The sequence below is a fragment of the Anguilla anguilla genome, chromosome 5 (genome assembly GCF_013347855.1).
Source record: "Anguilla anguilla isolate fAngAng1 chromosome 5, fAngAng1.pri, whole genome shotgun sequence".
NCBI lineage: Eukaryota > Metazoa > Chordata > Actinopteri > Anguilliformes > Anguillidae > Anguilla > Anguilla anguilla.
Window position 1 is genome coordinate 34,634,516 of NC_049205.1, and position 20,984 is coordinate 34,655,499.

Genomic DNA, 20,984 nt, shown 5'->3' on the forward strand with positions numbered 1-20,984 from the left:
AGACTTCCACTTCATGTGAAATCTTAACTGTGCATTCTGTGGAGAATGTGATTACAGAACTATATTGAACTCTGGCCATGTACCGTACATAAAGGTGATGAGGGCAGATGGGGGAAAAAAAAGAAATTAATTAGAGAACATCATCCACTAATCTTTCAGTTCAACATCAAAACAAAGTGCTTTTAAATGAGGAATAAATAATTGAATTTCAGAATCATTTGAAACCCTTCTGAACAGAATTGTAATCCATGTGATCAAGTTAAATAAGTGACAGTTGCTGCCATATCAATAAGAACCTCATTGAAACATCAGACACAGAGAGCCTGTCTGCTTCACAGACGGTACGGTATTTTGGTGGGGGGAAAAAAAAGCGAAGTGCAAAGAAACCGAATTAGGGCAAGATTAGGGGGGGAAAAAATGTTGTTCGGAAAGCTTTGAATTTAAAGCGATCAGATATATCATTTAGATGGAGAACAAAGCCCGCAAATATTTTAGGGGGAAAAAAAAGGCCCACGCGCGAGTTGAGAAAACAAAGGGGGCTCGCGAGAAAAAGAGAAGCAAGACAGAGCGAGTACAATTGCAGCGTGGAGCAGACAAACTCTATGAATACAAATCAGGGGAGATGTGAAGGAATTTTACATCAGGTGTTGTCTACCACTCACCTCATCTGCCTGTGTGATCACGCCTTCTAGAAGACAGCTGCTCATGTCATCCCTTTTCATCCCAGCCACACTTTTTTCCCTCCCGCCTCCCCCCCCCCCCCCCCCCCCCCCTCCACCATCACATGCCCACCCCTCTTCTCCGGCGCTAGGGGTGTGGCGGGGGGGATGGGGGTGGTGGGTTGGATGGTTTTGGGGGTCCGGGCGTGTCTTCGTCCGGGAGACCAAAGGAGAGAGGAAGCTTGCGTTGGTAGGTTGCGTAGCTTTGCCTCACGGCCTCCTGCCAGAACAATGCAGAAATCAGCATGTGCCCGAGCCAAACTGCACAGCCCGACACACCCATTCCTACGGAGACAGAGGCCCGAGTAACAAGACCGAGGCCTTTTTAAAATCCAGACTGCAGTTCTTTCCATTTCTGAGAGGCTTCCTGTCAGAATACAAGCATGTGTAGCTGCACTGTGTGTGTCATGGTGTCGCCTTTGTGAGTGATACGAATGTGTGAACAGCCCAAGAAATGAACAATGTAAAGGGCTATCACCAGAGAGGCTATAATGCATACAACCAAAAATGTCAGGCGCAAAACATCTCCATATCTTTTATTTTGTCCCTTTTTTTGCTTTTCTTATGTTATTTCCTGGGAAATTTGGTGGATAAATGTCTTTTGACACAAAAACAATTCAGAAATTGCTTTTTTGCGTGCTAGTATGTGCATTAGGGCCACTGCCAAAAATAGGAATGGGTAACAGACAGTTATGAATTGGGTACATTCGGAAAACCAGCAAAAACATTAAGGGGTGATGGCAGGGTAACATTTTGTTAATGCCTACATGATAAGATTAGCATCCCACATCATTGTGTAAAGCTGGCACTCGTGTCATGTGCCCAGGGTTGCCAGACTGGGAGATTTTCCCCCAAATGTAGTGGATTTGAAAGATTCATGGGGGGAGTATCAGATCACAAGGGAGTCAACGATAAAGGATTTCACAAGAATGTATGAGGAAAAAGACCCACAGTTTTTGATGGGAGTCAGTTGAAGATGGGGGGATTACGAAGAATATTTTGGGGGGAATAAAAGTCCAGGCATCTGGGAGCACCGCACGTGCCGGGCAGACAGAGCAGGCTTTCCTTACTCTGAACACGTGTCCAAGTCTTCCGCTGTGGCACGTGAGCGTCAGTGTTTGCTTCACAAGTCCATAAAACAAACAGCACACAAATCTGCCCAACTGTTCGACTGCAGTGTTAAACAAATGTCACCAACTGTATCCACATTTCGCCGAGGGAGCCAGCCGGCCCTGTGCCGTGCAAGCTCTGCAAATACGCTCCCCTCGCATGCGAGCGCTACTTCCTGCGCAGGTTTGCACCAGATGACGGGCCCAACCAGCAGGAACTGGCAACCCAACTGCTGAGGAACTGGGACAGAGCGCAACGAGTAACCCGCGCACCCAAAACTTAAAAACAGACAAATGATTTGACAGAGCGGCAGAAGAACCGTAGCCTTATGTGAGAAAAAGGACGCCGCAAATTTCGTGTTCCTTCCTGCCGATAAGTCTGTTGGGACAGGCTTGGGTCGCAACAAGCCAGATAGCTAGCGAGCTAGCCTTGATTGTCGCCTTAAAGAAAGAAAGCCCACCCACCTCAGGGGATTAGATCTGCGTGGCGAAAGTTGTGCGAGAGAATGTTACTCTTTACCAGTTCTCAAGGACTTGGTGGCTCTTGCCGTAATAACATGTGGTTGTTTCTGCTGCATACCACTGGATAACCTCCACTGAAAATCTTCATTTCTGGGCTTCACACTAAACAAAAATCTCTGTCTGTTGGGCCCGAAAGAACAGATCAGTAGCCTTGTGCTGTTTTATGGGAAGCCAAGTGATGAGCTCACAACTGATAGAGATAAAGGAAACATCCCTGCTATTGCCACGATGCACCTAACTACAGAATGACAGTCGTTCAGAAGAAGAGCCCTTCAAAAAAACAAAGCTTTGTTTGTTTGATATAGCAAGTGCACACAAACATTTAAGTAAAATTGTGAAAGCAATTTTATTTCCTCAGACAAAATATCTATCATCTGTCCTTTTGTTTTTTTTTTCATGCTGTGCAGCTGAAATGACTGAAGAATGAAGAGTATTCTTTATTCTTTGACTTCAGTGTGGTTCTTTGGAACTGAAGAGCGCTTGCTTCTATTCTCTCTGAAAAAGGTTCTGCTAAAATTCCAATGAGGCCTGCAAGCACAGGGCATTCGAAGGTGTAAGTGATGCTAAATCATTCTATGCAGTACAGTGTCCAGTGTTAATTCAGCTCTAACAGTGTTAATTCAACTCTTAACAGATAACATTTGGTCCCACATTGGTCCCACCAAATGTTATCTGTTAAGAGTTGAATTAACACTGTTAGAGTATTACTTTTTTCCACTGGCAGTAAAACATGTTCCATGCCTGGAAGTATTTTTTTTTTTGTAAATAAGTTAAATGTTGCAACCTTTACATTACATTACATTACATTATAATCACTTAGTAGACACTCTTACGCAGAATGACTTACACAAATAGAGAAAAACCTTGTTAGTCTCAGGAATACTAAAGTACTCTCCAAAATGGTTCGGAAGGCCCATCAGCAATCGCAATCAGTAAGTTGGCCAAGCAAACCAGCAGTTAGTTTTGTAAACAAAAGTAAAACAACTACACAGCTAACCTATCTGTACACAGTTGTGCCTATAACATTATTATCTCAAAATAAAATGTAAAAAGATTAAAACAGGATAGCTAAATATGAAGATAGATAGATATACTTTATTGAACTCCGTGGGGTAATTTGTCCTCTGCATTTGACCAATCCTAGTTACTTAGGAGCAGTATGGTCAGGGGAGTCATGGTGTACTGCATTGGAAAGATATATGGGGTTTCTGTCCTGACCACAGTAGGCCGCTCCACCACTCAGGGATTGGAACCAGCAGTAAATGAGACCTGGTTGTGTAGGAGAAGAGAGGCCGGGCACCCAGAGGTAGCAGAATAGAAATATTTGCTTGGTGTGTTGGATCTGATGATCTTTTGAAGATATAATCGAGCAGTCCCGTTTACTGGATGATAGGCGTGCACCGACGTTTTGAATTTGCAAGCTGATATCGTTAGCCAGTGAAGGGAGATGAGAAGGGGAGTGACATGGCTGAGCCTAGGGAGGCTGTAGTTCAGACAAGCAGAAGCATTCTGGATAAGCGGCCAGGGTCTGATGTCGGGGAGACCAGCGAAGAGGGAATTGCTGTAGTCCAGATGGAAAAGATGCAATACAGGCCTATGAGCAATGCAAAACAAAACTATGCTTTGGAACAGAAAGCCTTTATAACTACAAACAAAACTATATGCCTATAGAATCCCTTAAAACTAACCTTTTGATGTTTTCCTGTACTTAATGCCACACTTGGTCAAAAAACGCTCAGATTTAATCAATTTAATGTAAACACACACATACAATTTTCCTCATAGGTAAAACAATGAATTTATCAGTGAAACATATGCTGTTCCTTTGTTTTCAGAATCATCACAATACATTTTAAATGCAAGTAAAATGTGAAGTGAAATTAATTGCATTAGTGGCCCTTGTGACTGTAACATTTTTGAGAATCATGTGTCTGGCATAATTTAAAACACTGGCTTTTGAAATGAACCAGCAGATAAAAGATAAAAACAAATTTAAGAACCCCATACAGTGATTAGAGCAGATTATATGTCAATGGCAAGCAGATTCCTGAAGTACACAGTAAAACTTGCGGTGTTAAATCAACTCTTACATAGTTTATATGAGTCCCCTCTTGCCAGAGTAGACTCATATCTGAAGAAAAACACATTTGCAAAATACAAAATTGGCAAGTTACTCGCACATTGAAAGTACTATAAGTCATTAATTCACACTTGCAAAATCTAGGCCTGCCATTAAACATATTGACATCAAAATTAGGCCAAGTTACAAGAAACAATATTGGCTATCTTAGCTCACACAAATTATACAAGCTGTATTCCAAAGCAACCCAATGTTTCCTAAATTATTACTAAATAACTTGGCCCAGTGAGCTACTACTGAAGTTGCTGCCCAGGCTGCAAATCTTTTTTTGAAAATGTGTGCAGTTCTATAAATGTCCATTTTGCGTGTGTATCCAATGTTTTTATTGGCTGAGGTAGCTAAATGTCCAGTGGGGATACGTGGGCCTGCAGCATTTGTGATGATGTCATTGGCAAGAAAAAGAATAAGAAGGGGAAAAAGCTACATCCCCTAACTTTGGGACTCTCTTGTGTGGACATGTAAACTTGTTTATAAATTCTGTCTGTTGACACAAGGTCAGAAGGTACAGAAATTAATGTTTTTAAGGGCTAAGAGTCTATGGTCATTGTGGTTTTTTTCTGTGGGAAACCCTGAAAAGTGCCAAACACTTGGTGCTGTGCAGATATGGGGCATGCCGCCCCACCAAGTCATAACTTGGCGGGATGGCATACCTGCCATCCCAATGAACTCTGTTAGATTTGAATCAACACTGGACATTTTACTTTGTAGATCAAATGGCTGTGATTTTCTGTTCAGTCTCTTCCGCCACAATTGAACAAATCTGCTCTCCTGGAACATCACATGCAAAACACAGAGAGGCAAAACAGCAAAAACAAGCACAAGAGCAAACATGGTTAAACTGCAATCCAAACAGTACGGCTCCTCTATAAACAGTAAAAGACATTCTCTCAATCTACTCTGGCTTATCGAGCCAATTGGGTGTTTATGGCTGGATTGCCAAAGTGCCCATCCATCAACGGAGGACTCTGCAAACTGTAATTGACTTCCAAAGTCCGCGTACACCAGTCTCCAGATGATGTTGCTCTAGCACCATCTCTAAACACACATTTAAATGAATTACAGCATACATCATAATACCTTTTCATATAAATATACTAAGATGAAGAACAAAGCATTTGAAGTCTAAATAATCAGGTTTTTTTTTTTTTTTCCCCCTTCTCTTCAGCCGGAACTGGACGCTGTTTGACAATTACAACAGTTGCTCCCCGCCAGCTGGAGATGTCTGTACATTTGGCTGTTTAAACAGGAAAAAAAAAAGAAGCAGCCAGACATCTCCAAGTAACTAGGCGCTGAGCGCAGTTCAACCGTCACGGCGAGTCCAAACCGAACACCGCTTCACAGTTAACTCGGGCGACCAGTCCCCGTGGATCTCCTGCCATCCACCAGCACCATTCATTAAGGGCCTCTGAAGCCCCTCTTTCCACTTCATATCACTGAGGCAATTACGCTTCCACATGTAATTAAAGTTTGAATAAACAAGGGCTTTTATTCTCCCCCTTCCCACACCCCCCCCCCCCCCCCCCACCCCAGGCTCTGACATTTTTTGAGTCGACACAGATCGGGGTGTTCGGTCATGCCTGGAGCCGGGCGGGCACGGGAGGGGGGTGGGGGGTCGGTTGGGTGGGGTGGGGTTGGGGGGGGGGGGGGTAGCGGTTGGGGTTTGGGTTCTGTCTTTTGCCGCGGCACTGACCCGGCGTCCAATTAGAAACCTAAATACTTTGGGTAATGCGCCGCCGCTGGGAATTAGACTTGCCTATCTCTTACAAATGAGAACCGCCGCAGGACTGGCCCTCCAATGAGGTGTCTTATTGAAATAGCGCAGGCTGGTCCCCTTGTCACAGCTGTCGCTTCAGCCATTTGCACTTACACCACGCCGCTTTCATTACCAAAATAGAAATTTGTGTCCTAAGTGCTGTAACATTACTAATGTTAAATATTTCGTTCCCAAGGGTGCTAATTACGGCTGAGTGCTGGCAACACGGATTCCTTCTTTTTTTTTTTTTTACTTCACATAACAACTGTAAAAGCAATTTGAGCATTTTTCAATTAATTAAACACATAGTCTTCCAGTAACCTTGTGTCATTTTGCCCTCCAGGATCGTAGCTAATTTGTGTAGAATAGAAAAAGGGAAACTGAGAAGAAAAATGTTTTCGTCTCTGCAAAATACCCCCACAAAGGAATTAACTGGCTGCGTTTCCAATATTTTATAATGAAAATAGACACTATTTTCAAAGGAATTAAAAGTGATCCATGATTTGGTCTTTCAAAGCCCTGAAATATCAAATGTCCTTATGAGTTATGAAGCCTTATCAGATCATTTTACCATGATCCACCACGCTTTATATTATCAAAGCACTAAAAATATTACAGCAAAGAAAATAATCCTTGCTATCAGTTCAGTTACTACGGATTGATTTATTAAAATAATAGAAAGTAAGTGGATTTTGGAATGCCACAATAGCATTGGAAGTTTTTAAACATTTTTCATTCTCTTAGCTGCAGTTAATTTAACCTACTGGAGGAATGAAGTTATCTTTTCTCCTACTTCATGCATCCAAAAGCAGATGTAAGAGTAATGGTATTAAACAGCGTATGCACAGTCGTATACATGCCTACATACATACATGAATGCATACATACATACAAACACACACGCACACATATACATACATACAAACATACACACAGATACATGCATGCATGCATACATACATACACACACATACATACAAGCATACATACACACATACACACATACATGCATACATACATACATACATACATACATGCATACATACATACATACATACATGCGCACATACATACATACATACATACATACATAATTACATACATGCAAATATATGTATGTATGCACATAGGACAATATGAACCTAATTTGTGATTTTCCTGAGTGTATAAGCTGAAATAAATGTAAACTGAACAGTAAGACCTCTCAGTTGCAGTAGAGTGCAGCTTCCACGCCCCAGTTTTTAGGGTCGCCACAAAATGGCCGTTAAAGAACGGCAGGGATCCCGCGTGAGGTCCTGCCAGCGACGGCCTCCGAGGGGAGCTTATCACCCTCCGAGACGGGGGGCCAGGCGCGGTGCCCGGCGCGCCGAACCCGACGAGACAAAGGCCTCTGTCAGAGCCCGGGATCACAGCGAGCCCGTGAAATCTGACTAATAGTCACCGTGCGATTCCGCTCCCTCTGTTCCCTACCTGTTCTCCCCCCACCCGCCCACCCCCTCCTCCCCTCCCCCCCCAACCTCCGCCAAGCCTGAATTTGCATTGTTTCACCTCATCAGCATTCATACACGGGTGGCGGTGGGGTGGGGTGGGGGGGGGGGAGTCGGGGGGGGCGGATCACACAGCAGACAGATGGGATAAACAAAGAGACGAAAGAGAGAAAGAGACAGGACAGGAAGAATGACAGCAAAGAGGGAAGAGGTTCGAATCGAGCAGGCCCGTTTTTTCTTTTTTTTTTTTACGAGTCATTTTTATTCCGAGTCATTTCAAAAAAGCAGTACAGGTGTTTTCAGGGGAAAAAAAGGCTGTAGCCTTATTCAGCAGCAGGGAATGTTCGCTTTATTAAAAAAAAAATCTCGGAACTCCCGTCCAAAACATTTTTCTGCAGCGGTGCAGCGGGCGACTTCCGTTGCGCGCTTGGCCGCGGGTTTTCCGCCCGCTCTTATGTTCCCACCCTGACCTCCGGTGTTTTCGAGTCGTTTAAATGTCTGGACACGGACAGCGGAGCCTCACCTCGACCCCACGCGCCTCTCCATGAGGACTCGGGCGGCCCGTTAATTGTTTCTCAAAAAGGAGCAGCCGAACCGTTTGCAGATGCAAAAAAAAAAAAAAAAAAAAAAAAAGACTCGATGAAAGACGAGGGAGAGCTGCTCGCACAGCCTGGTGTTAAGCTGTGAAAAGCAAACGTTTGGAGGAGTAATTACATGCTACACTGCATGGGGAGTGATTAGTAAGAGTTGTCTGTTAAAACCACGCTCTGCCAAAACAAATTCTGCTCAGCTTAACACAGCCCGCACCCGAATCCCTTTATATGTCGTTCAGTCCTTCCCCTTCTAGCTCTGTTGCTTTCTTTAATTGACTGGGGCTCGATTTGTAACTCACTTCTGGCTGACCCCAGGCCGCTCTCCAAACAAACGCCACTACTCTTTCTGACTGTGTGCAATTAAACATACGCATCATATTGGGAATTGAGATAAATCGCTAATAAGCAGGTGCAAATAAATGCTGTTGGTTCTGGGAAATCCAAACCTATGTAAAGTGCTTGGGGGACGTACTACGGGCTGACCAAATAGACTGCCAACAGTGTACCACCAGGCAAGGTTTTGGCTTATCCATTCAAACACTTTAAGGGCTTTCTCCTACTTTAAACAATTTGATGTTCTGCAAACCAACCCGCCCCCCCCCCCCTTCTTCACAATGCACCCCCCCCCCCCACTACCCCCCTTTCTATGAATCAACAATGCGAATCCGAGTTTACTTCTTTCGAGTTGGAAGAGGCTTTTAATGGTTGTGCCCTATTTACATGTATTCAGCAGGCATGGTGCTTTGTTTTAATGCTGGGGGGGGAGGGGGTAGGCTCAGATTCCATCTACACCATAAACACGAGCAGAGAGACGATCACGAGGGAGTGCTGGATTAAGAAGCAAATAATGCACATTAGCATGCGGCGCTGTTGGTTCACTTCACAACCAAAACAAACAAGCGCGCGTCTCTGAGCTGGAAATACCTGAAGGGCTTTTGGAAGACTAAACGGAGGCAAAACATTACCTGAAATCCTTTAAAATCCCTTGTGTTACCTTCACCAGGTGCCACATGCTTAGAGGACCCCTGGATGCCTATACGTGGAATTCCCATATTATCGGTTTAATCTCAGAGCACAGCATACAACCTCAGACCCTCACCAATGTAAGGAGCCCCTTCCAATTAGGCACACTGAAAAGCACAAAAAAAATCACAAGCAATGAAGATGCACTATACTGTGCATCAATTCAAAGGACAAAGGGGTCTAACAATACAATTTTATCTAACTGAACCTGAAAGAAAATACCACTGATTAGTGATTCCAAGAAGTATATACCTGGATAGTTTTGTCTGCTTAGCTGTCAAGGATTGTAACAGACAACAGCCTGTAGTCCAGATTTGAATATAATGACACAGCTTCAACTATGATCAAGAAAATGGCTACCCTTGTAGCTGTTTCCGAGCATGGGCCATTGCTTCTTCAGAAACAAGGTGCACCTGAAACCTGGTAACTGAACACTGCAAAAAAAAATGTTTTCTTTGTGTTTGTCCCTTGACATACGTAGCCATGCAAATCCACAAGTTAAAAGACGACACGGTGTCTCTCAACAGTGTCAACCACATTTCTTTGTTTACCTCAAACTACCTGGCAAGCAGTAGCCTGGAGCACAACAACTGCAGACTTCACAAAGCGACTGTTTTATTTTATGAAGACGCACGTGATTTCATACACAACTCTATAACTTTCCATATCCAAAAAACAAACAGCCTGCTTGCAATATCTCCACCACAGCCCTTATTTGTCAAATATTTGCTGAGACAAAGAATCGTACAAATGACGACAACAATCTAGGTTCCATGACGATCGATCCATTCTTATCATTCCATGATTATTTTATCACTTATTTGGTGCTGCTTGTTTGTTGCCCTGTTCTGCTGCACACCCCAAAAAGAACACAATGGCGCCATTCATCACACATCATTACAACGAACAAAAAAATGAAGTCGTGTCGCTTTGTAGTTTCGAGGATTGTGCGTCACACAAAATAAAGGGAGGGTGCTTCCGTTTAAACGCAACAAAGACATCGCGAAGAAACCTAATACCTCAGCGTAGGGAGATGGCAACTTGGCCCGCGCAGAGAACAGAATGGCAGGATAGACCCATTTAAATTTTAAATGAGACGGGATGTTTTGTTTTTTTTTGTTTTTTTTCGCGCAGTGTTTATGAAGCACCGCTGTCTGAGTCTACAAAGGTAAGAAAACTCAGCATCAAAGCCTTATCAGCAGAGACTAAAAAAAAAAAAAAAACAGCGCACCCCTCGCCACATAACGCTCCTTCTCCCGCCCGCCCGCTCGCCCCGTTCGCCGGCCTCCTTTAATTAGAGCCTCCCTAATCCGCCGGCCCCAAAACCGATACTCCGTCCTCCCGCTCGCTTGGTAACTGCGGTTACGAACACAAGGTCGGGTACGCTGGCCCGAGCAGAACAGAGGGGGGGGCGGGTAGAGGCGGTTTAAGAGACGTCCATTTCGTCCACGCCACTTAACATTCCAGCGGCAATGTTACATCTGGGAAACGGAGGGGACCGAAAATGAAGGTGTGCGGGAGAGGGGGGGGGGGTGGGGGGGGTGAAGTGTTAGGTGTCCGACGAGGGGCAATCAGAGCGGAGTCACCGAGTCTGCCGTTCGCGAACGTATCATTTACAACGCCGGCTAGCGAAATCCCAGCCCAGATAGAGATACACAGTGTCCTCTTTATTTTTAGCCGCTGTATCCGACGTTATGGGCCTAATTAAAAAAAAAAAAAAAAAATCCTTTGTAATAGCATGCCACGTCCTAGATCCACCCCCCCCTCTCAAACTTGACCCTCTTCCACATTCGTTCATGCGCAGCATGCCTCCTGGGGTCCCTGGTCTCGCGGCTGTTGACGATGTTGATGTGGTTGCTGTTGCTATCGGGGTCTATCAAGTGGATGTTAAAATTACGCCTGTTGACAGTTTGTGTTCCACTTTGATATTTAGTATGATGTGGCGGGTTCTCACCACCTGTGTTTCTGTGATTAAATCATTCCCGGTGCATGCATTCTAATACTTACCATGCAGCACTTTAACAGTTTGCAGATGCCAACGATTTGACCGTACCCTTCTTTTCCACAATTAACATATTTTAAAACCTGTTAGGCAGCATATGTGTGCTTGGGAGCTCCCTGTATCACTGAGGTTTCCTCAATGTTGCCATAATATTTCCCTCTTTTAATTTGTACAGCAAGTCTACACAGGCAGGCAAAATATATTTTCAAGTGTTCCCAGTGTCCACCGCTCACCTACTCACTATCCAACACTGCTACCCAGATTGGTAGACAAAGTGAGATTCAGTATGTTCTACAATTTAATGGGCTGTATGTTTTTGTGCTTTTGTGAAGAAGTTGCATAATAGTACCTAAACAGAGAGAAGTAATTTCGTCACTGTGAAGGTGTGTGCATGTGAGAAAGAGGAGAGTTAGGGACAGCCCATGCGTGACATCAAAGAACAAAGTTCACGTCAAATATGTGATGACATATGTGTATCTGCGAGACAGAAGGGGAGAGCAAAGCATGAGGTATATTAGAATATTTGAGTGAATATGTGTACGTTCACGTGCGTGTCCGGTAGGGATACCGGCCTAAGCGGGACAGGGTGTGTTGCGGCAGCACTGCTTTCTGCTGGTCAAGAACTGCACAATCGAACGGCTCCACCACTGCAGCAACTGCGTGCCCCTGAGGTGTCAGTGACCACTGATACCCTCTTACTCCCAAGAGTCCTCTAGTCCAGCATTCAGGTGCATCCAGCCGATGCATATATAGCGTTATATGTGATTTTTTAATGACTAATTAATTGTTCATTTAATGTCAACATGTTTTTTCCATGATATCAGATCAATTTAAAGTGAGCAAACTTTTGAGGCGTACTATGCAGGATTTTTTTAGCCTGTGTTTACAATCAAATAAGTCTCCTCCTCCATCTTCAACTCTAACCACTCAACTGAGACACAGACAAACAAATTCATTAGATATTACCGGTTAAATTCTCCCATCAATTACTCAGACCAGACATTAGGCTATATTGTCTGGTTGGGACCACAAACCATGTACAAATAATTTGAAAACCGGACGTTCCGGTCAAAAACCGGATGTCTGTCAGCCATAGCTGGACAGCTAGAGGAAGGCTACTTACAGGTCCAAAAGAAAACAAGCCAACTCTGCATCATTTTTCTTCCCCTTGGAGAACTTCAGCTGATGCCACCAAAGAAAAGCAATTAGGTTACTGTAACTGTAACATATTTTTGAACGAGCCCTGTTGGCTTGTCTTTTTGCTTCACTGCATGGGGGCCATTACAGCGGCTAGCTAGCTATAGCAACAAACCACAGGCTCTGTAGCCACACCCACCCCAGCCTACATAGGAAAGATTGCCACGCCCAGAAACACCCCAAACACAATTTAGAATAACAAATACAGGTAAAGGTGCAATAATTCGGCAAAAATGCACAAAGACAGAGATTGCCAGTGCATCATAGATATGCGTTACCATGGCTATTTTATCATATTTTCAAGTTAAAAGCCCTGTATAGTATGCCCTTAAATAAAATAACACAAGATGGAAGCTTGGGCCTGCGCGGAAGCCTCACGTGATGCCGCGTAGCTGCGTGGCATTCTAGCGTAAAAAAAAAAAACAAAAGAAGAAAAAAAAGAAAAACAGAGCTAAACCGGTGCCTCACATCTGTGGAGCCCAGCTGCAGCCTTCGCATGGAGACCTGCCACACAATCCGCTAATGATCTCCCCATAATCTGCACCATTTCACAAAGAGCGGCGGCGAAGATCGAGCAGCCCCGCCTGGCACCGTGCGGCGAAGAGCTCCTTTGGCGGGCCCCGGCAAAGAGCTCGTTTTCGCATCGCCCAGGCTTCATTATGCCGAATCAATATTCGTTTAGTCACCGGGGTTATTGACTTATTTATAAATAAAAGTATACCCTTCAGCTACAGTGCTCATTACAGGTAATCTGTCTTGTCACGGGGCAGGGAATATTATCCCGGTCTTTCAAGCGCTGACAGTCCGTGGAAATACCTCCCCATGGTTACAACTGTAAATAATTTTTTTTGATAAAATGCTGAAAAATCAATGGCTGCTTCCTGCGATCCGTCACAAACAAATCAATCATAATCTGCAGAGCCGGCGGTGGGCGGAGGGAGGCTTTGGGGGGGGGGGGGGGGGGGGGGGGGGGCGATATGGGCAGGTGGAGTCTTTGTCTGAAACCGCTCATTTCAAAATCGCTTCACATAATAGTGTCATCATTTAAGCACTTAGCGGTGGCAGGGCCTGCCAGTCACGGCGCGCAAGCAGAAAAGACGCGCGGGGAAGAGCAGGAGGAGGAGGACTGGAGCGCCATTACCGCCACATAAACAAACACTCTGTTTAAATTAGCGCAATCAGCACCAGTCAGACACCATTACCCGCTCTCCACAAGCTAATCGAGGGGGCTTTTCTACGGGATGCGCTACGACACGCATCTGAACGTCATCGAACCTGAGTAAACTAAACGGCTCATTTTTGAAATGTTGTTCCCCTGTAAATATTGATAGAGGATATGTTGGATTAAAATGACTAATCTTACTTAATGTCTGAATTTGATTTAGCTGGAGAGACCGTGCAAGCACTCAAATTAAACACTGGTACCGTGAGCACTGTTTCGGATTTAGATCTTTAAGCGCTGCTTCAAAGAACTGTACATTAGGAAGACCTGCAAGGTATGGATAGAAAGCATTCGTTTCGACAGGAAAGTCCGATGCCAGCACACCGCTGATTAGACGAACAGAAAAATGCGCACCTAAACATACAAGGTCATTTCATCAGAGTCATTTCATACCACCGATTCTAGGATCAAAGTAAATGAAGATGGCGTTTTGTCACGGAGGCACGGCCGGTGAAATGTTTGGCGTAAACACAGGCGGAGAGCTTTTATTACGATGTGCCGACCTTAAAAGGACACAGAGCGTGAGGACACTTGCATAAACACGTCCTCGTATGACAGGCATTTACAATGTTTTATTTAAATATTTATGTAAATAAGAACAACGTGTAACGTACTTCATGAATTCCTATACTTGCACTTCATGCGGTGTTTGTGTTTATGTTTAAGGAAGCTCCCTGCATTGAATCGCATTCAGATTTAATTATCTTTCACTGCATCTGCCATCAAATTCCACAGTAAAAAAAAAAAAGCCGAGAATCTTAATTAATGTAATCATGAGCACCTGTGTTGTCTTTCTTTGGCATGACAGCATAATCAATCATAATCCTTTAAATACATGCATAGAAGGCACAGTGATGTGATGGAACCAGCCTGTTGGCATTCTTTGCACTGTTAGCTACATCGCTTATACACAGATAATTATACAAGGATTTCTTAGACTAAGGTGACAGGCTGGAGGGGTACTTAAATCAGTCATATCTGTGTTGTTGTCATAGCAAATGGCGTACCAAACTAACACCCAGCACTTGCACTAAATGTAAACCACACATTTATTTATTAATCTTTTTGCACATGTCATATTATGCTAGACTTTTGTAGGGGAGAATCTGGCTTGGAAACCACTTAGCATATGGTTATTTACAATAATAATATCCAGTTTATTCTGACTCCTATATGGAAGACATGCACTCTATTAGAGAAAACTGAGCTTTATCACAGTTGATTTAACAATGAATGTTATATTTTGTTATATTACATATTGGAGTTTTTATTAATCTAAACAATTATGTTTTCAGGTTTACAGTTTTACTGTCATAATGTCCACACAATATAGACTGTTCAGTAAAATTAACTATTACATAAGCATGTCACAGCGTCATGCCACATGACTATTCGGACTTAAACAAATGAAATATTAAAAATAAGTGCAGCAACTGCAGACACAGGCTGGTGAGCTTACCTTTTAACATTTATACACAAATTATACAAGCCCATAGGCCTATGACTCATTATTGTCATTTTAGAATGAAAAACATGGAATTTCAGCATGTTAGGTCCTCTCTTTGTCCTGTGTATAATATCTTTTGAGAGTATTTTTATTTTGCAGAAATGCTTTCGTGTTTATTGTGTGCTTACGTGCCCTTGGTTTCTGCTCATGTTTTGAGGATGACACCCACATTTCCCATATCCAATTAAATTCACAAGAAAAGCTTTTATGAGTAGACTTGATGAACACCCTGAAGGGATGGGCGGAGCACACAATTAAAATGTACTGCAATTTTGTTTTGGAGAAACTGATAGGGATCATTTAAACCGTCTTGAATAGCAGGCCCGGCACCGTGTGTTGACCTTATTCATAAAGTATTTGGGTTTATTTAGCTGGCCTTTATGTGCACATTGTTCATTATACTTCTCCCAAAGAATAATAATTATTGCTTCTTTTAAAAAGAAGTAACCCAATGAAATTTGTTACATAAGTGCCAAGTTGAATGAAATGTGACTGAAAATGGCTAACCTGCAATGATTCACATTTTTACAATATTTGTGTATGAAGTGGTAACTGATCAAAATATGAGCCATTTGAGTGCTTGCATGGCCTAGTCAGTAGAAGACAGTCACAATTAGAGCAGGGTGTGCCCTACAGTCACATGTGGGATCTTGGGCTGTCATAAGTCCACTATCACTCTAGTCATAGTCTGCAGCAACAGAGCAGTTGGCATGGTACAGCCAGACAGAACTGTGGTGGGTTCAGATAATTCAGTATTTGTAATGATACTGCTGCTTTAGCTCCTCCCAGCTACATGCCTATTGCCCACAAGCTACCAGCAATTCTGTGGCACTACGAGGCCTGCAATGTGTAAATTCACTGGCTTAGAGAGGAACGCGTCTATTGAACGAGGGTCTATTGAACTGTATACTGTATACGTGCACTAACTGTAACACTCTGTAGGATGATGTAATAAAATGTGTGATGTTTATGTGTTTCGTACGTATAAAGCACTTGGTTCTTAAATCTTAATTTATCTGAGAGGAAAACAGTCACCAGGGGAGTGCTTTCAGAATCTATCGTGCTGCTTCATGGCCCGAGTACTCCAAAGTCACTGAAACAATGCTTCCTCTCCCCTCACTAGGGGTACCACTGAATAAGGTCCAGCATTAAAGTATCGTATTCAATTTCTTTTATCAAAAAGTAAACCTAACGCTAACCTTGACACCTTTTTTTGATAGAATAAATTGAATGGTGATACCCCTAGTGTTTTAGACAGGTTTTTTGGGTAATGATAGGAAGTATGAAAGAATGAAATATTATTTGCTATGCTAACAAGTTTTTAGGCCTTGAGAGACTGAGATTGAATTGATGATTTGCCCTGTAACTTATGTAATGACACATATTAGCTAAAAGTAGATGAAGTATTCCAATTAGACAGACAGCTATTAGGAGCACCACACATTTGGTTTCAAGAAGCTTCTTCCACCACTAGCAAGAGCCCCTCATATATTAGGTCACTTATTTTGAGTCTTAATAAGATCGGCAATCAATATAGTTTGAATAATCATTATTTTGGATCAATATAGATTCCATTGGTTTAAGTTGAGTTCATGGGAGCATACATACAAGCATACTAGAAGCATTCAGGAATTAAATTAAATTAAATCATTTGAAGTCTCCAAACTCCCATGCAGAATAAAACATTGTACACACTTCCTTCCTTACCTGTGGTTCAAAGATTTAGTACAGGTTTGTAGCATTCAAAAATGGGTATCCTCTCCAGCTTCCAGAAGCCATGACAATGTGAATATCGTGGGGAATAAAAAAAATAGCTTGATCTGCAAAACAAATAAAATAAACTTTCAATATGTGATCTAAGCAAATAATATGTATTTAACTTACTTGCATATTTAAATTATTTATAGGCTAACTAGAGGAAGACCTCTTTAAACCAATTCATCCGCTGTTGTATTGTTAAATTGAGATGGGATCAGTACTCCCAATGCATAGGTTTGCCCCATTCTGCATAACTCAAAGCAGGTCAGTATAGTAAGCATCTACTTGACATGCTAACATGCTATTTTGGCAAAACATCTTTACTGGCTCGAATTGCTGTGCATTGGGAATGCTAGTTCTGCCTCTGATGTTATATAGATATAAACACACACACGCAGAAACACACACACGCAAACACAATCAACAGCATTGGTTGATTAGTTGCCTTTTAGCCTCAGTAATATTAAAGAGCTTGAGATTAGACACTAGCTGTTAAACATGAGCCGCCTTCTATAATCATCCAATATCCACCCTTTGCAGCTGGTCAGAATCAGCCAATGGTGAAGCTGAAATGGCCAATGTTTTGTGGGAAAAAAAGCAAAACATTTCCTTTGAGATGCTACAGCTCACCCTTGTGTCAATTTTCATCTGCTGTCACATTTAGGTCACTTGGCATCTTGGAACAGTGCAACATTGCTAACTGGATGCTAACAACATTGCTAACAAAGAGTAAGACTCAAATCTCTGTGTAATTAACTGGCTATGATTAACATAATATAAAATGTGTCATGTTTAATTCAATTGATTGATTTATGGCTTTTTAGGAAATGGTTCCTAGTTGTCAAGTGTACCTAACCAGTGCGTTCCTTCGCTCCAGTTATCAACCAGCTAGCTAGTAATGTTAGCAATCTTATAATTTTGCCAGTTAACTGATATTGTCCTGTGATGCTAAGCATAATACCCATGCACATTGCATAAATAAAAAGTACAAAACACCTCATCAGTTTCAATGACTATGAATTTGAGTCAGTTGTTTGTAAGTGGTGTACATAACTAAACATTTTGATATAATTCACTGATTAAAAAAGTGATTGGGCTCTACATGATATTTAAATATATTCTTCTGAAATATGATCCACAGTAACATCCTTGAAGCTACAACAAATGACATCAATCCTGGAAATGCCATTCCTGCCTGACAGCAATTGTCTTTCTTTAGTAGTTACAATACACATACTCTGACATCACCAATAACTATGATATGAAGAACCAACTCAAAGGACATACACAACATCATAGTTCTCTAAAAGCAGAACACAGGCAAATGTTTCATCAGCTCAAGGCAGTCTTGCTAATACAGCACAATACCATAAACACTGTGCAAAGTTTGATAAACACTTGATATTGTGATTCCAATTTGTGTATCAATAGGTGCCATTCAGAGAAATATAGATACAAATATCATAATAATGATCACACAAATCTTTAAATTGAAGCACCCCCCCCCACACACACACACACACACATTATATATGTTATTAAGTTTGAGAAAACAACTGAGTAAAAAGCTGCAAAAAAATTGTCCATGAATTAGTCTTGCTTACATCTCTTCCATGTATATGTATGTTCCACATACTTAGATGGCCATAAATATAGTCAAATCCAAGAGGGTGGACACAGCAATTGATAAACAAACCACTGACTACAGAGCATTTGCCACAGTTATTCTTAAATATATATAAACAATTATTTGTGTATTTTTAATTGTTTGGTTGGTCTTTTATTCCCTGTTTATTTCTATGTATATTTCTTTGATTATTAGTGCACACAGGTGTGAGGTGTGCCACGGTTGTTAAAAAAGATGCCTTTGATCAAAAGGTTGTAGAACCTATTCCCTGCTTAAGGCACTAACCTTGAACCCTTGAGGAATATACAAACTTTGAATTGCTTCAGTAAAATAATATCGCTGCTTAATAAGATGGAGCTTTTGCTGAAATACATTATAGTATCTGCTAAGACAATTAATATGAATGCTAATTTTGTAATGCCATATGAGCAAATTTGTTTAAATTAGACGTTTACTACAAAAACTCATTCCTCGGGTTACCTGAGTTTCCATGTCCCATGTCTGCAGGTGATAAAGTAGTTAAGACACACATAAAACAATACGTGCTTACGTGCGTATGTGTGTGTGCGTGAAAAATACCAATGCAATAAAATGCATTCATATTCATGTATTCATATACTCATTTTTTACCAAAATAATACAATGAATAGTAATATTGTTCTTTTTGTTCTTGCCGCAATTAGCAGTTGTGGTTAAAAGGTGTTATGTCACAATAGACTAATAACCGAAAAGCCCGGGGTTCTATAAAAATAATGAAAATCAAGTCGTTCAAAAAGTGAGAAATCTGGTATAGTATATGAGGTGTATTAAATCATAATGGGACGGTTGTTATATCATGCATGTGTGTTTTAATAGTTTAATAAAAAAAATTGCAAGGTCAAAAATAAATTACATCCATTATTTACCGCATTATCCCCTTGGCATTGCAGGAGAACTGTTTTGAATTTCAATTGGCTGCCAAGTGGAAAAAGCCCACAGCTAATACATCAAAGTAAATTTGGCACCCTCTATAATCGGTTTAGGAAACAGATTTGGAATGGCTAAAATCCTCCTGAATTGTCTGTTCGGCGTATATGGTACTAACATTTCCAAAGCGGTTATACCTGACCTCCTACTTTCAACAGAACTGGCAAATGCTTCACGGCAACCGTTTAACAACCTCTGAGTAAACGTGTGCTGCAATTAGTCCGCTACAATAGATAATGCTTTCTAATAACAGTCTGTAAATCCAAATTAGATTACGCCTACTCCCTGGGGCATTTGAAGCACAACTGCACAGTGCACAAGGTTCACACATCTTTTGCTGCTCCTCACACCGCCGCGGCTTGACGGATCCTTACGCAAAGTGAAAAGAAATATGAATAATGGTGGTGACGAAAGCGTGTTATTTTTTAATTTTACTTACCAGTGTACCAATGTGGGAAACTACATGCGCTTAATTCGTCAGAATCGAGTAGCCCAACTCGGGGAATCTCGCATCGTTAATTTGAAACGCATTTAGTAGCCAACCTTGTCTGCCTTCCAACAAGTCGCAATTGGAAAAAAATATGAACTACCTAAACTCGCCTATACTCCGAATATGTGTTCCCTTTCAAATATATTTTTCTTAACCAAAAGTTTGAGCGAACTTTGTTAGTGTATCTTATAAACAAAAGTAAAACTGCCACACCACCATTTCCCATATTGCCTACATTCGGAAATGTCAAATGCTGAACACCCATACTAAATTCATCTGACAAATGCGACAATTATAAATAACTGCAAATAACTAGGCTATAGAATGCAGAGAGCTTTTCATAAAACATTTCTTACCTTTTCCATCCAGGTCTGGGTGGAAGAGAACACTTTTATTCGTTTATCCTTCGAAACCCTTGCTGCCGCCTCCTCACTGCTTCATTGCTGAAATAAAAAAAATAAAATAAAAAAACTCCTTATAAAGCTCAATTGGAGTCGAGGTAGTCATTATTGCTGATAACAGTATCAATGAAATGGTGACGTCATCCCTATAGCGATCCGGCAGCCTGCTCTTCCGGTATCTTTGACTACATTATTTTAGAATGACTGAACACTAGATTGACCAATCAAAACATCGATCAAATACATTAGAAAACACGACTGACCAATGTGACCGTCCACAGTTATTGTTTACACATCTGGGAATGGTAATTTTCCTAAATTCGCGATGACAAGAGAAGACGTGAATAATTTAGGTGAGATAGGCTAGAGCAAGTCATTTATTATGTTAAACAACTATTTGTACGCAATAGTTAGATTCTTCCCGTCTTATCTTTTATAGGCTACCCTCGATTTATTACAGGCAATCCT

General features: G+C 41.8%; 1 long non-coding RNA gene across 1 annotated transcript; it reads right to left on the bottom strand.

Annotated features, from left to right (window-relative positions):
• Nucleotides 1-822: 822 nt before the first annotated feature.
• LOC118226697 lies at nt 823-20,676 on the bottom strand. The gene is made up of 3 exons (XR_004765084.1): nt 20,472-20,676; nt 16,982-17,094; nt 823-939 (listed from the first exon to the last, which is right to left on the bottom strand). It is a non-coding gene; the product is annotated as an uncharacterized LOC118226697 (long non-coding RNA).
• Between the last annotated feature and the right edge of the window lie 308 nt (nt 20,677-20,984).